The sequence below is a fragment of the Triplophysa rosa genome, linkage group LG11 (assembly GCF_024868665.1).
Source record: "Triplophysa rosa linkage group LG11, Trosa_1v2, whole genome shotgun sequence".
Taxonomy (NCBI): domain Eukaryota; kingdom Metazoa; phylum Chordata; class Actinopteri; order Cypriniformes; family Nemacheilidae; genus Triplophysa; species Triplophysa rosa.
This window is the reverse complement of record NC_079900.1, coordinates 568,596-584,987: the sequence shown is the minus strand read 5'-3', so window position 1 is coordinate 584,987 and position 16,392 is coordinate 568,596. Positions and strand designations below refer to the sequence as shown.

Below are 16,392 nucleotides of genomic sequence, written 5' to 3'. Positions count from 1 at the left end.
CCGAGTCGTAACAGTTGATTATCTGTATTTTGTTCATGTTTAGTTTGTTTAACGTTTATTAAATTACTTTCAAGAGGTTTACGCATTATTTTATGTTTGCTAATCCGGGGGACAGACACAGTCTCTATTTTGTGATGTTTGGGAGAACGGATTACTACATGTTGTTACATTTTGTGTATTCTGCGACGTGAGACGGCAAGCAGACAGTTGGTTAAGCCATTCTGTCTGCTCCCTGACCTGGGCCCCAGCGAGTCAAGTTTTAGCATTAGCATTAAGACTTTTTGCCATACTTTTGCCTAATGGGAAGAAAACACAAGGATGGGAAAAGCCCCACCGCCCAGGAGGGATGCAGGCTGGCGGCATATTTTTGTAGGCTAACATTGTGTTTTTCATTTAACAGTTCAGGCGGGTCTATTTTTTTCTAATCGTAGCTACGCTATGCATTACGATGTGTTAACGTGGTTGCCAATCCAAAATAATAAAGGAGTTACATGAACATACACGATTTTGGTTACATGTGGAATAAAGTCTGAGTCTTGAGAGTCTGTCACTGCAAACCTTCAGTTTCCTCCATACTCCCCTTTCGCGATTCATTGCTGCTATGGCATTATGGCCTACTTAAGTTGCTGTTTTCGACTCTGCAGCGTCAAGTAGTACTTGCAAAGACGGTTTTTATTAAAGCTGCTAATATTTGTTACCTCTTACACATCTGACGCGTTTTTATTAGTAGGGTCTTTACCCTGATAGCACACATACATCTGGTTTACGTCTATTTGACGTCTGCATTTACATCTGCAAGACATCTACAATACATCGTTTGCTCATCTGCAATACGTCTCGAGATGTCTGCTGTCAGACGTCATATAGACATCTAGAAGATGTCTGTCAGATGTTTATGATTTAGAATGGATGTACAACAGCTCTTTCTAAGATGTTTAGCAGATGTTTTTAAGCAGCAGATCTCCAGATCTTTACAGATGTATTACAGACGATTCAGACGTCTCCGAGACGTATTGCAGATGAGCAAACTATGTATTTAAGATGTCTTGCAGATGTAAATGCAGACGTCAAATAGACGTAAACCAGATGGATTGTGCTATCTGGGTTATTAGGCTAATATATCTATCTATATAATCTAAATGAGGAATAATCCCTTCAATGGTGTTTACAGAACACAATAAGGAACATAATATGCATTTCCGCCTAGACTATCTGCACTTACATGAAGAAAGAACTACAAACAAGTCTGGGGAAACGTTACAGAGTATTTCAACGCATAGTGTGCGCACAGAAGTGACGTGAGACCAGAGGTGGACAGTAGTGAAAGTCGCGGTACAAAGGTGCTCAAGCGTGGAACAGATCGTGCAGTGTCGTCGCTAAACAGAATTAACTACTACGTCATTATGCGCATGCGCGGACGGATCGTGCAGGCATCCCGGATCGTGTACCGACAGGGACTATTTGAAGGAGCGACACGTGTCGCCCCGCCCACTTCACCTTTCATTTGTTTCATTTATCAGGAGCTTATTGGTATAGAGAAACATGATGACAGTAGGCCTACAAGGGTATTGGCGTATTGCTGCCACCTACATTTTATTTTTTCCACTCAATTATGTCATTAAAACGAAATAATTTTCTTGTGTAAACGGCATATTTTTCCCGTTTTAATGAGATGTTATATAATTTTAAACAACATATTTTTCACACTTAGGTTTTCATTAATAGACAATTCAAAAGGAATTGCATGAATTCGATAAATGAATTAAGTTTTTTGACGAGATGGTTCATTTAACTGAACTGATGCTATTAACTGAGCTATTAAACTGCAGTTAAAATAAGATAAAACAATTAAAACGGTTACCATTTATTTGATGCGCGCGCTTGTCCAGCACGCGCGTTCTCTGTTCTGCAAAGAGCCACACTCTGGCATCATTAAAACACTAACGGTTATTTCGTTTTACCTCACTGCATGATATTACTTTTTAGCGGTTTATTTATATTCTTTTCTTTTCTTTATACCGCACAGATGTGAGAGTAAACACATTTTAGTGATTTTCGATCGATTTGGCGCGTTTAAATGAACGGACCATGATGCTTGCGAGTGTGCTGAAGAAGCTTTAGTTGTATCTAAAAAACGGACATCCTGCTAAACTTATGGTAAGACAAGAATATAATATTAAGCTTAAAGAAAATATTTATTCATCTCCGTCAATAAATATCTGCTTTGAATCCTCTACATTGTGTTGAAGTTTTTGGTTATTTATGTCATTTACTTCAGTATCTGAATCAGTGTCTGATGCTGATGTACAGTGCTGTGCTAAGTTTTATTAATCGTCATATTTTGTATAATACATTTAACTAGACAATTATTTAAATTATGCATAAAATTGAATCTTTAATGCACAGATTAAATCACAAATTAATTTAATCCTCCATGCGAGGGACGATGTGTTTAAATACAAAAAAAATATTTTAAATGTTTGGTTGTTGGTTGCTGCGACGAATATGGTCCGTTCAATTTACGTCTTTAGGAGGAAATCATCAAGTCCTAGCAATGTCCAATGTTACATCATCCCGACGAATATGGGAATCACAAAGTTAAATCGCTGGAAGGTTATTTGGTACGTCGTGGCAACGAATATGGTCCGGTCGTCACTGTGGTAGCTGAGCTGACCCATTAGTGGCATTATTCCTTGTTGATGAACTTGACCGTTATGGGAAGCTTCGTGGATATAAACAACTACATCTGAAATGTATTCAGGCTGGATTTGTTGTCAGTCAAGCATGTATTAAATATTCTGGATCCGTAAATGCAACTCCGAAGAGAAATCGCTGTCTTGATTTTGGCTACACTGTAAAAAAGAACCCCCGTAAAAACGGATAAAGTACTGGCAGAAAATTACCAGTACATTTTCCTTTATTTTATGGACATTTCCGTTAATACTAAAATGCAATTTAATGCAGTGCAAAATGTAAAATACAGGTTAAACAACTGTAAAAATGAATACAGAAAATTCCTTCATATTAATAGTAGGCCTATATTGTGCCCTATTTTTACGGATTTTTTAGAGTGTACTGCAGCGGGCCGTGGTTCGAAAACATGACATTTTACCTATGTCCATCTAGAAAACAGTGTCTCAGCTCATGCCACAGTGTCTCTTAACCTATAAAATTAAAATGTTCTTTGTTTTGTCCACTTCTGAAAATGTCAACTACCGACTAACCGTATCTCCAACAAACACGACGAAGCACCACACCATTTAAACCAGAGAAGAACATGTTTTTATCTATTAAACTGTGCCAGTTTTGTAATTTTACAAATAGTGTCTCATGTGGTACAGATCCATATGCGTGGATGACATTTGGAAACTGTACAAATAGAACGCGGGTTTTGTTGCCTGTTTGGAAATAACACATCTGTAAAAGACGGAGAAAACATCAACTTCTTTAACATTTTACACCCGTTTTTATTGTTCACGTTTTTTTTCACATTACTCCTATTTAAGGCAAGGACATTGCATTTATTGACAACACTGTGACCGTATGCTGATAATATGCGTTGTTATAAAACCGTAAAACATTTACATTTTTTACATTTAAATTTATGCATTTAGCAGAATCCATAGCTTATCCAAGCTATACGTTTTTATCAGTTTAAGTGTGTTCATGGATCGAACCCACGATCTTTTACTCAACTGCTGTGCCACAGGAAATCCTGTTAATATGTATGTACAGTATGCAGCGTCGACGCCACGAGGGGGCACTAGGGGGCATGGCCCGGTCACTTCAGTCACTGTGCCCCCTCACTTTTTAAAATGATAAAATACGAAATCTTTTTTTTTTTAAACATTTGGAGAATGAATTTGGTTTATATTTATTAAAGAAACAACAACAGCAGAGGGTAAACATAATGTATTTATTCGTTAACCGATTTTAAAGACATTGTCTTGTGCTGTACTTTCATGTGTTGTTAAAAACACAAGCTAAAGGGCTGCTTGCGTCCAGCGGCAATGTTTCTGTATGCATTGCTTAACAAGAAACGGGCATTATTATGCAGACGGTGACAAGTGGAGATACAGGCTGTCTATCAGAAAGCAAGAGCTCGCTCTTTAGTGTTGTTATATTGATGCGATCGTTTTGTTAGACATAAAGCTACTGGGGAACAGTCCCCGTATACTTTTTCTATCACTTTTTCTTTAAAGCCTGCTTTTGACATTTTTCTATATATTTTTCTATATATGCGTCTAAATTAACAATCTTCATTTATTAACTTCCGCTGAATTTATGTAGGCTATGATCGGTGTATTTCCAGTTCTTTTTGTCAAAACGTCATACAACATTTGCTCTCCTCCAAGTTGATATTAAAAATTGCCTTTCAGTTTCAGTGTCTTTCATACAGTGTCTTTCATCTCTTTTAGTTCAGTTCAATTATTAGCTTTGAAAAAGCTATGCGAAATATGAAATGCTGTCCTCGAAATGGACATTTAGAATTGTTAAACTTCAAAACGGCAGCGCGCACTGGATGAAACGCTTTGTATCTACAACTCGCAGGTATTGCGCACCCGCCATAGGCAGGATTTAACTATAGATTTTTATTGTGTTATAGTTAAAAATGTCTGGCTCTCAATGAAAAAGGCAGTGCGCGCGCTGACGTCTGCGGACATGGATTTATAGCGCACTCATTATGTGCGAATGTGCCGCTTTTACAAGTATGATTTGGTTAGCCTACCACGTTGGCTATAGATCAGGTTTTCCGCGATTATCTCTGATAAAAAAGTAAATTGTTAAAACTTAAACTTGAGAAGAAAACTGGGGCATGGCGGAGTGCCGCTTCTTAACACCAGAAGAGCCGCANACATTTAACTAGACAATAATATTTAAATTATGCATAAAATTGAATCTTAATGCACAGATTAAATCACAAATTAATTTAATCCTCCATGCGAGGGACGATGTGTTTAAATACAAAAAAATATTTTAATGTTTGGTTGTTGGTTCTGCGACAATATGGTCGTTCCATTTACGTCTTAGGAGGAAATCATCAAGTCCCAGCAATTCAATGTTACATCATTCCGACGAATATGGGAATCACAAAGTTAATCGCTGGAAGTTATTTGGTACGTTGTGGCAACGAATATGGTCCGTCGTCACTGTGGTAGCTGAGCGACCCATTAGTGGCAATATTCCTTGTTGATGAACTGACCGTTATGGGAAGCTTCGTGGATATAAACACTACATCTGAAATGTATTCAGGCTGGATTTGTTGTCAGTCAAACATTTATTAAATATTCTGGATCCGTAATGCAACTCGAAGAGAAATCGCTGTCTTGATTTTGGCTACACTGTAAAAAAGAAACCGTAAAAAGGATAAAGTACTGGCAGAAAATTACCAGTACTTTTCCTTTATTTTATGGACATTTCCGTTAATACTAAAATGCAATTTAATGCAGTGCAAAAAGTAAAATACAGGTTAAACAACTGTAAAAATGAATACAGAAAATTCCTTCATATTAATAGTAGGCCTATATTGTGCCTATTTTTAGGATTTTTTAGAGTGTACTGCAGCGGGCCGTGGTTCGAAAACATGACATTTTACCCATGTCCATCTAGAAAACAGTGTCTCAGCTCATCCACAGTGTCCTTAACCTATAAAATTAAAATGTTCTTGTTTTTTCCACTTCTGAAAATGTCAACTACCGACTAACCGTATCTCCAACAAACACGAAGAAGCACCACACCATTTAAACCAGAGAAGAAATGTTTTTATCTATTAAACTGTGCCCGTTTTGTAATTTTACAAAAGTGTCTCATGTGGTACAGATCCATTGCGTGGATGACATTTGGAAACTGTACAAATGAACGCGGGTTTTGGCCTGTTTGGAAATACACATCTGTAAAAGACGAGAAAAATCACATTCTTTACATTTTACACCCGTTTTTATTGTTCACGTTTTTTTTCACATTACTCCTATTTAAGGCAAGGACATTCATTTATTGACAACACTGTGACCGTATGCTGATAATATGGTTGTTATAAAACCGTAAAACATTTACATTTTTACATTTAAATTTATGCATTTAGCAGAATCCATAGCTTATCCAACTATACGTTTTACAGTTTAAGTGTGTTCATGGATCGAACCCACGATCTTTTCTCAATCCTGTGCCACAGGAAATCCTGTTAATATGATGTACAGTATGCAGCGTCGGCGCCACGAGGGGGCACTAGGGGGCATGGCCCGGCACTTCAGTCACTGTGCCCCCTCACTTTTTAAAATTATAAAAACGAAATTTTAAACATTTGGAGAATGAATTTGGTTTATATTTATTAAAGAAACAACAAAGCAGAGGGTAAACATAATTTATTTATTCGTTAACCGATTTTAAAGACATTGTTTGTGCTGTACTTTCATGTGTGTTAAAAACACAAGCTAAAGGGCTGCTTGCGTCCAGCGCAAGTTTCTGTATGCATTGCTTAACAAGAAACGGGCATTATTATGCAGACGGTGACAAGTGGAGATACAGGCTGTCTATCAGAAAGCAAGAGCTCGCTCTTTGTGTTGTTATATTGATGCGATCGTTTTGTTAGACATAAAGCTACTGGGGACAGTCCCCGTATACTTTTTCTTCACTTTTTCTTTAAAGCCTGCTTTTGACATTTTTCTATATATTTTTCTATATATGCGTCTAAATTAAAATCTTATTTATTAACTTCCGCTGAATTTATGTAGGCTATGATCGGTGTATTTCCAGTTCTTTTTGTCAAAAGTCATACAACATTTGCTCTCCTCCAAGTTGATATTAAAAATTCCTTTCAGTTTCAGTGTCTTTCATACAGTGTCTTTCATCTCTTTTAGTTCGTTCAATTATTAGCTTTGAAAAAGCTATGCGAAATATGAAATGCTGTCCCCGAAATGGACATTTAGAATTGTTAAACTTCAAAACGGCAGCGCGCACTGGATGAAAAGCTTTGTATCTACAACTCGCAGGTATTGCGCACCCGCCATAGGCAGGATTTAACTAGAGTTTTATTGTGTTATAGTTAAAAATGTCTGCTCTCAATGAAAAAGGCAGTGCGCGCTGACGTTGCGACATGGATTTTGCGCACTCTTATGGCGAATGTGCCGCTTTTGATTCAAAAACATGATAACATAATAAAAAACATGATTTTTTTTAAACGGAGACTCTTCATATATACACACTGCTCTAGTATCACTTTCGTTGCGGTAGCTCGTTGATATAACCAGAGCACTGTTTGTGTTCGTGCGTAAGAATTTCTTTTATGTTTGCTAGGAACCCAAACTTTGCTTTATTATTCACATTTCTACTAAATGGACCTTTCCATATATTATTGTTTATTGTCGCTGATGTCTAATTCTTCGTTTCAACCCGCCCAAAGCGTCACACTTGTCTATAAGCCAAGCTGTTCCTAATCATGAACCAATGAAAGTTGAAGTTGGCGGGGCGACACATGCCGTTCCGCCCAATGTGTCGTACCGCCCCCTCGTCCAAACTGCACTCTGGGGGTACTTGCTCAGAGTCACGAAGTTTCAGAGCTGCAGGGGATTTTCAACTGGAACCGAGCTGTGTGCACTAATGTTGCTCGCATTAAAAAGTGTTTTCTATGGTCCTTACACTCTTACTATCCTCAGATAAAGATTGGATGCGAGACTAATTCTAAGATCTTATCTGTCAGCCTAACTATTTCCCTGCATTTACCGCATATAAAACCCTCGCAGCTGACAGAGAAGGCTAAGCTAAACATACGACATGAGGGGCAAGTAACAATAATAGGAATAGAAGCCATAACTCACCGGATTTGAAGTGCAATTCCAACTTACCAAGGTTGCTCGATGAATCATAGTATACTCGATTAAAAAGAGAAACAATATCAAACAGATGATATTCCACAGTGTAAACAGAAAGCAGGCTAACACGCTATTGCTATGCTAACGGCGTTAAGTTAACTATCAATGTTGGTTTAGAATCTTCAAGTAAATAACAAGAACAGGGTTATTGAGATATCAGGATAAGTTAGCACAATTTAAGTGTTAAGTGATACGTGAGTATTCGTTTAGTCAGTACTCGCATTTACCCCCTTCATGAACATCAACTTTTGCTGCACAATAAAAACTATTTTTGGTTTCATGGTTTAATCAATTTAAACAATCAAAACGAAGCAAAACATAGGTATTTTGAATTTGTGATCGGATTCAAAAATCAAAAACATTTTCGCTCATTTTGTGCACCCCCCCCCCCAAAAAACATCTTGATGAGTAAATTAACAGCAAATCTACAATTTATGCTGAAAACTCTTTCCACACCGAAGACATGTTCATGGACGCTCCCCAGTGTGAATTCTCATGTGGACCTCAAAATCTGATTTCAGTCTGAAACTCTTCCTTCCACACTGAGTACATGTGTATCTGCGCGCTCCAGTGTGACCTCTCACGTGATCATCAAGATTTGATTTGCGTTTGAAACTCTTTCCACACTGAGTACATGTGTATGGACGCTCTCCAGTGTGAATTCTAATGTGCTTCTCAAGTGTTGATTTCTGTGTGAAACTCTTTCCACACTGAGGACACGTGTATGGACGCTCTCCAGTATGAATTCTAATGTGCTTCTCAAGTGTTGATTTCAGTCTGAAACTCTTTCCACACTGAGGACATGTGTATGGTCGCTCTCCAGTGTGAACTCTAATGTGCTCCTCAAGATTTGATTTCTGTTTAAAACTCTTTCCACACTGAGGACAAGCGTATGGTCGCTCTCCAGTGTGAATTCTCACGTGGTCATCAAGCGTTAATTTGCGTTTGAAACTCTTTCCACACTGAGGACACGTGTGTGGTCGCTCCCCAGTGTGAATTCTCACATGCACCTTAAGATAATTTTTCTGTGTGAAACTCTTTCCACACTGAGGACACGCATATGGTCGCTCTTCACTGTGAATTTTCACGTGCACCTCAAGATTTGATTTCTGTCTAAAACTCTTTCCACACTGAGGACAAGAGTATGGTCGCTCTCCAGTGTGAATTCTCACGTGGTCCTAAAGCGTTAATTTGCGTTTGAAACTCTTTCCACACTGAGGACATGTGTATGGTTGCTCTCCAGTGTGAATTCTAATGTGTCTCTGAAGATAACATTTCTGTTTGAAACTCTTTCCACAGTGAAAGCAGATGAAAGGCTCGCCTGCTTCAGTTATTTGTTTCCTATTTGGGGAGAAAATCTTGTTCTTCTGCAAACTACTAGAAGACATTTCCAGCTTTACAAGATTCTGAGGTTTCTGACACTGATGTTTCTCCTCAACTTCCTTCATGGCTTCACTGAACATCAGGTATGGTGGAAAAGACCTTCCAAAAGTAATAAATACATTAATTTTCAGGTTCAAAACTCTGAACAAAATATTTGAACAAAATGGTTAAAATGTTAATTAGGACAGATAATGTGCAAATTGGGCTGCAGGGTTCAAGTTTTCGGTTAAAGAACAACTGACTCAACTAAAATAGGCTAAGCAGTAGGACAAATTTGGCTAACTTTAGCGAATAACCTCGTCATTATAAATCACATCTACAGATGGCTTGAAGAGGTCTCTAAAGATAGATATAACTGAAAAACATGAAACCGTAATTTAGTCTCAACCCTAACAGTTAAAATAACCTGAAAACATTAAATTTGGTTCTGATATTACCTCAAAGATTGCAGGGCAAAAACATCCGCGTTGCTAGCGCAGCTTCTCTGTTGTTGCTGATATTACCGTAAATACAGTGATAGTGCCGCACACTCTTCCGTTGACATGATATTACCGTAAATACAGTGATAGTGCCGCACACTCTTCCGTTTACATGATATTACCGTAAATACATGATAGTGCCGCACCTCTTCGGTTACATGATATACCGTAAATACAGTGATAGTGCCGCACACTCTTCCGTTACATGATATTACGTAATGACTATAATAACAACGCACTCAATCATAAGACAAAATCAGTTTACCGCGGCGATGTAAAGCTCACACAATGGGGGAAACAAACTTTGTTATCCAACCATTTAATTAACAATTGTGCACATAATATAACATATAGAGCTCAACAGAGAAACAAACATCAAAAGAATATGAAACATAAAAGAAAATGACAAAAAAGTATGAATATCTGCCCTATTCAAATCATTGGCCACATAATCCAACACATTCATTCATCCACCATAGCAATCCATCTACAAACCAGTATCTAACCATCTGCACATTGGTCAAATACAAGGCCCGGGGCCAAATCCGGCCCGCCCCCTCATTTTATGTGGCCGCGAGAGCTTACAAATTATTGTATGTTATTATACATTTTATGTCCACGACCTGAAAATGCAACTCAACTTTATTACCTGCGCATGACGACATCTAGCCAGTAGGTGGCAGTGTCCGTATATATCGCAGAAATAAGCCCTCCAGTGCGATCAGGTTGTTTCTTGTTTCACACTGGAGGGGCTTATTTCGCGGTAACAGCCGGCTGCTTGTACATTATCCCGCTTATTACGCGGATACTTGCCACATGAAAAAAAACTTGACATGAAATGTGAATTTGAAATTTTATTAGCTCATTTTTACTGAATGCAGACCTAACAGGAAAAGCTGTTTACTTTCGGTTTTAAGGTAAGAAACAACGTTCAAATGTCAGAACATTCAATTTGGTTTAATAATTTGTAAATATAATGTCATATATTTATTAAAAGACAATTTATTTTTAATTTGTCAAAAAAAACCTGTCAAAATGATTTGTTGCGTCGGGTTACCCTGTGTTATTAGTTTTGAGAGGTTATCTGGGAATAACGAACCTGCAAATGTCGCGACTGGCCAATCAGAATCAAGCATTCCAACGAGCGGTGTAATAAGTGAGTGATATGATATATACATATTAATTAGACACATCTGTCAAACAAAGAAAAAATGATGCAGAGGGGAGGCTATTTCAAGAGGGATGGGAAAGCAAATACATGTTTGTGCTTAATGGAAACAAGCCGGTGTGTCGTCTTTGCCAGGAGGCCATCCCTGTTAAAAAAACAGCATATGTTTTGATGCTGGTTTGTGCTGGTTTAGTGGTCTTTAGCTGGTCATGTGCTGGTCCATAGCTGGTTTAAGTGGTCAACCAGCATCAAAACATACCTAACCCAGCATATACGTTTTTTTCAACAGGGGTGGCTGTGCTCAAAGAATACAGTACAATTACGTCGGCACTTCGAAACCAAACACGGAGCAAAGTATGCTAACCTTAGCCACCAGAAAAGCAACAAAAGGTACAAGACTTGAAAAAAACTTACATTTTTGGCAGAATTTGTTTGCAAATGTTTCTGCAAAAAGTGATGCAGCCGTGAAAGCCAGCTTTATTGTGGCTGAAGAAATCGCCCGAGTTACCAAGTGTTTTTCAGAAGGTACATTTTTAAAGCAGTGTATGCTGAAGATATGTGAGCAAGTGTGCCCTGACCACAAAGGCCTTTAAAAATGTTAGCTTGTCAAGAAACACTATGCAGACCGACTATGTGTTCATACAGAAACATATCTTTTTTTTTTAAATAAACTGTACAATAGTTGTACACTTGAATACACTTTATTTTACTGGTCTTTTACTGTCAAAACTAGGTATTAATTGAGTTATTACCAAAAGGAGTAATTAATGCAGATGTAATTATGCAGTGTGATAAAAGAGTGGATAATTTATATAGTCTACAGTTACAACCGGCCCTTTGAGAGCAACCATAATACTGATGTGGCCGGGATGAAATCGAGTTTGACACCCTTCGAGTCTATCCATTCATCCATCTTCCTTATTGAGTTAAAGTACAGATACTACTGGTCACTATTACTCCAAACACGTAAAAGTTGTAAAGACAGATTCTTACTTAAGTTAAGGTACAGAAGTAAGTGCTTTTAAAAGTACTCAAGTATTAAAAGTAAATTTCCTTTATGTCAGTGGTGCATTGTTTTATTGTCGTATACCTTGTGCCTCTGAAGCAACCTACTGAATACACTGAAGCTCACAGTATCAGTTGTATTAAAGGAGTAGTTCACTCCAAAATGTGCCCCCATTGACTTTCCATAGTAATTTTTATTCCTACTATATACTGCTGCTGACCAACTTTATGGAGATGCAGATTTCATTTTCCAACAGGACTTGGCACCTGCACACAGTGCCAAAGCTACCAGTACCTGGTTTAAGGACCATGGTATCCCTTTTCTTAATGGCCAGCAAACTCGCCTGACCTTAACCCCATAAAAATCTATGGGTATTGTGAAGAGGAAGATGCGATATGCCAGACCCAACAATGCAGAAGAGCTGAAGGCCACTATCAGAGCAACCTGGGCTCTCATAACACCTGAGCAGTGCCACAGACTGATCGACTCCATGCCACGCCGCATTGCTGCAGTAATTCAGGCAAAAGGAGCCCCAACTAAGTATTGAGTGCTGTACATGCTCATACTTTTCATGTTCATACTTTTCAGTTGGCCAAGATTTCTAAAAATCCTTTCTTTGTATTGGTCTTAAGTAATATTCTAATTTTCTGAGATACTGAATTTGGGATTTTCATTAGTTGTCAGTTATAATCATCAAATTAAAAGAAATAAACATTTGAAATATATCAGTCTGTGTGTAATGAATGAATATAATATACAAGTTTCACTTTTTGAATGGAATTAGTGAAATAAATCAACTTTTTGATGATATTCTAATTATATGACCAGCACCTGTATATACATATGATCTTGTGAAACTCAGTGATGTGTTTTCAATGTAATGTCAATATCTTATAAACATACCTCCATTCATTATGACAATGTTCTCCTGTACAACATACAAACCTTCTGACAAACTGAACACTGTTCTTTAGATTAAAATACTATTTCCTCATTGCTTGTTTATTAGATGAATTCTCTGAGCTTGACTTTGCTTCACACTACTTAAAGTCAGTACACAACTGTAATATCTAATAAGAAGATAATCTGGACTGGAAAACTAAATAATATATGAAACGTCACTCATTGACTAAATTTACTGAACATATAGCTAATATATATTCCTGAAGTCTTCAACATGATCATGGTGTGTTGTGTTTCATCACGATTCATCTGCTCCTTCATCTCTCTCTATATGACCTGTTTACATGTGTGTGATCAGTTCATTCTCCATCTGTAATAGTGAAAGTGAAAAAGTGAAAGTGACCTATTAGTCAGATATGGTGACCCATACCCGAAATGTGACCTCTGCATTTAACCCATCCAGAGAGTGGTGAACACACGTACACCCGGAGCAGTGGGCAGCTATCACTGCAGCGCCCGGGGAATTGGTGCCTTGGTGCCTTGCTCAAGGGCACCTCAGTCATTACCCGCCAGCCCTGGGAATCGAACCGGCAATCTGGTCACGAGTCCCACTCTCTAACCATTAGACCATCAGACTGCCCCACCTATTTTGCATAGACACATTCATTCAGTTTTCTTCAGCATAAACTCTGATATTCTCATAATTGTAATTAACCTCCTGTTTTGATTATTTTAGTTGTGTCTCAGAGTCTGATATATCCTGACAATATTACTGTACAACATACAGTATCTCACAGAAGTGAGTACACCCTCACATTTTGTAAATATTTGATATCTTTTCATGTGACAACACTGAAGAAATGACACTTTGCTACAATGTAAAGACAATGTAAAGACATTTTTACAATGTAAAGACATTTGCTGTCCCCTCAAACTAACTCAACACACAGCCATTAATGTCTAAACCGCTGGCAACTAAAGTGAGTACAACCCTAAGTGAAAATGTCCAAATTGGGCTCATAGTGTCAATATTTTGTGTGGCCACCATTATTTTCCAGCACTGCCTTAACTAGCGCTGAAGATCTTTGCCCGAACCCAACGTGACCCGACGGTTTCGGTCGGGTTCGGGCCTAATTTCTATCATTTTACACAGGCTCGGGCCGGGCTTGGGCTTGCGAGGTAAATGAGCGGTCATGTGATGCGTTCCGATTAGCGCGAGAAAGATGCGAAAATGGATGCTGAGGAGGTGAAACGGAGGCTTGCCTCTGGCGATTACGTTTTGGTTGCACCAGCAACTAAAGCAAAGTCTGAGGTGAGGAAAAGTTTTGACCATGTGCATAATGAGAATAATGAGCCAGTGGGATATGTGAGATGTTACGATGTTACAGAGGACTTATTTTATTTCTTTGTTCCAACTTCCAAGTGGCCTATAGCCTACGTTAGTCATTAATAAATTATGTTAAAACATGTATAAATGACGCATTCTTGACAAAAGCTGTGTGCGTGCGCACATTTGAATAGCCTAATGTCGGGCTGTAAACGGGTTCGGGCTTTTAAAAAGCTGTCAATCAAAATGTACTTGTCAGGCTCGGGCCGAATTCTGTCGGGCTCGGACCCTGTCGGGCCTAACTTTTAAGACCCGATTACAGCTCTAGCCTTAACCCTCTTGGGCATGGAGTTCACCAGAGCTTCACAGGTTGCCACTGGAGTTCTCTTCCACTCCTCCATGACATCACGGAGCTGGTGGATGTTAGAGACCTTGCGCTCCTTCACCTGTTTGAGGATGCCCCACAGATGCGCAATAGGGTTTAGGTCTGGAGACATGCTTGGCCAGTCCATCGCCTTTACCTTCAGCTTGTTTTGGGGTGGTTATCATGTTGGAATACTGCCCTGCGGCCCAGTCTCTGAAGGGAGTGGATCATGCTCTGCTTCAGTATGTCACAGTACATGTTGGCATTCATGGTTCCCTCAATGAACTGTTGCTCCCGTGCCGGCAGCACTCATGCAGCCCCAGACCATGCTTGACTGTTGGCAAGACACACTTGTCTTTGTACTCCTAACCTGGTTGCCGGCACACACACTTGACACCATCTGAACCAAATAAGTTTATCTTGGTCTCATCAGACGACAGGACATGATTCCAGTAATTCATGTCCTTAGTCTGCTTGTCTTCAGCAAACTGTTTGCAGGCCTTATAGTGCATCATCTTTAGAAGAGGCTTCCTTCTGGGACGACAGCCATGCAGACCAATTTGATGTTCTGAGTGGACCCTGTCCTGTTAAACCGCTGTATGGTCTTGGCCACCGTCTGCAGCTCAGTTTCAGGGACTTGGCAATCTTCTTATAGCCTAGGCCATCTTTATGTAGAGCAACAATTCTTTTGTTCAGATCCTCAGAGATTTCTTTGCCATGAGGGGCCATGTTGAACTTCCAGTGACCAGTATGAGAGAGTGAGAGCGATAACACCAAATTAACACCTGCTCCCCATTCACACCTGAGACCTTGTAACACTAGCGAATCACATGACACCGGGGAGGGAAAAGGGCTAATTGGGCCCAATTTGGACATTTTCACTTAGGGTTGTACTCACTTTAGTTGCCAGCGGTTTGGACATTAATGGCTGTATGTTGAGTTATTTTGAGGGGACAGCAAATTGACACTGTTATACAAGCTGTACACTCACTACTTTACATTGTAGCAAAGTGTCATTTCTTCAGTGTTGTCACATGAAAAGATATAATAAAATATTTACAAAAATGTGAGGGGTGTGAGATAATGTATATCAACATATATTATCAAACAAATATAAATACAAAGTCTGGGCAAAGCTTTTTAGAGACATTATTGTGATTTTAATTCAAAACAATAACCTCATTTCTGTCTTTGGAATTGTACACATTTTTACTGGTCTTGATACCACAGCAAAAAACATCTTGAGTAAATTAACAGCAAATCTACAATTTATGTTGAAACTCTTTCAACACTGAAGACATGTTCATAGACGCTCCCCAGTGTGAATTCTCATGTGGACCTCAAAATCTGATTTCAGTCTGAAACTCTTCCTTCCACACTGAGTACATGTGTATGGACGCTCTCCAGTGTGACTTCTAATGTGCTTCTCAAGCGCTGATTTCTGTCTGAAACTCTTTCCACACTGAGGACACACGAATGGACGCTCTCCAGTGTGAATTCTAATGTGCTCCTCAAGATTTGATCTCTGTTTAAAACTCTTTTCACACTGAGGACAAGTATATGGGCGCTCTTCACTGTGAATTCTAATGTGCTCCTCAAGATTTGATTTGCGGCTGAAACTCTTCTCACACTGAGGACAAGCGTACGGTCGCTCTCCAGTGTGAGTTCTCACGTGGTCAGCAAGCGTTGATTTATGTTTGAAACTCTTTCCACACTGAGGACATGTGTATGGTCGTTCTTCAGTGTGAATTCTCATGTGCTCCTTAAGCGTTGATTTCTGTCTGAAACTCTTCCCACACTGAGGACATGTGTATGGTCGTTCTTCAGTATGAATTCTCATGTGCCCCTCTAGTGTTGCTTTGTGTTTGAAACTCTTTCCACACTGAGGACAAGA

At 38.9% G+C, this 16,392-nt stretch overlaps 1 pseudogene; it reads right to left on the bottom strand.

Moving 5' to 3' along the window:
* Window positions 1-7,362: 7,362 nt before the first annotated feature.
* Window positions 7,363-9,741, bottom strand: LOC130561142 (gastrula zinc finger protein XlCGF8.2DB-like; annotated as a pseudogene).
* Between the last annotated feature and the right edge of the window lie 6,651 nt (window positions 9,742-16,392).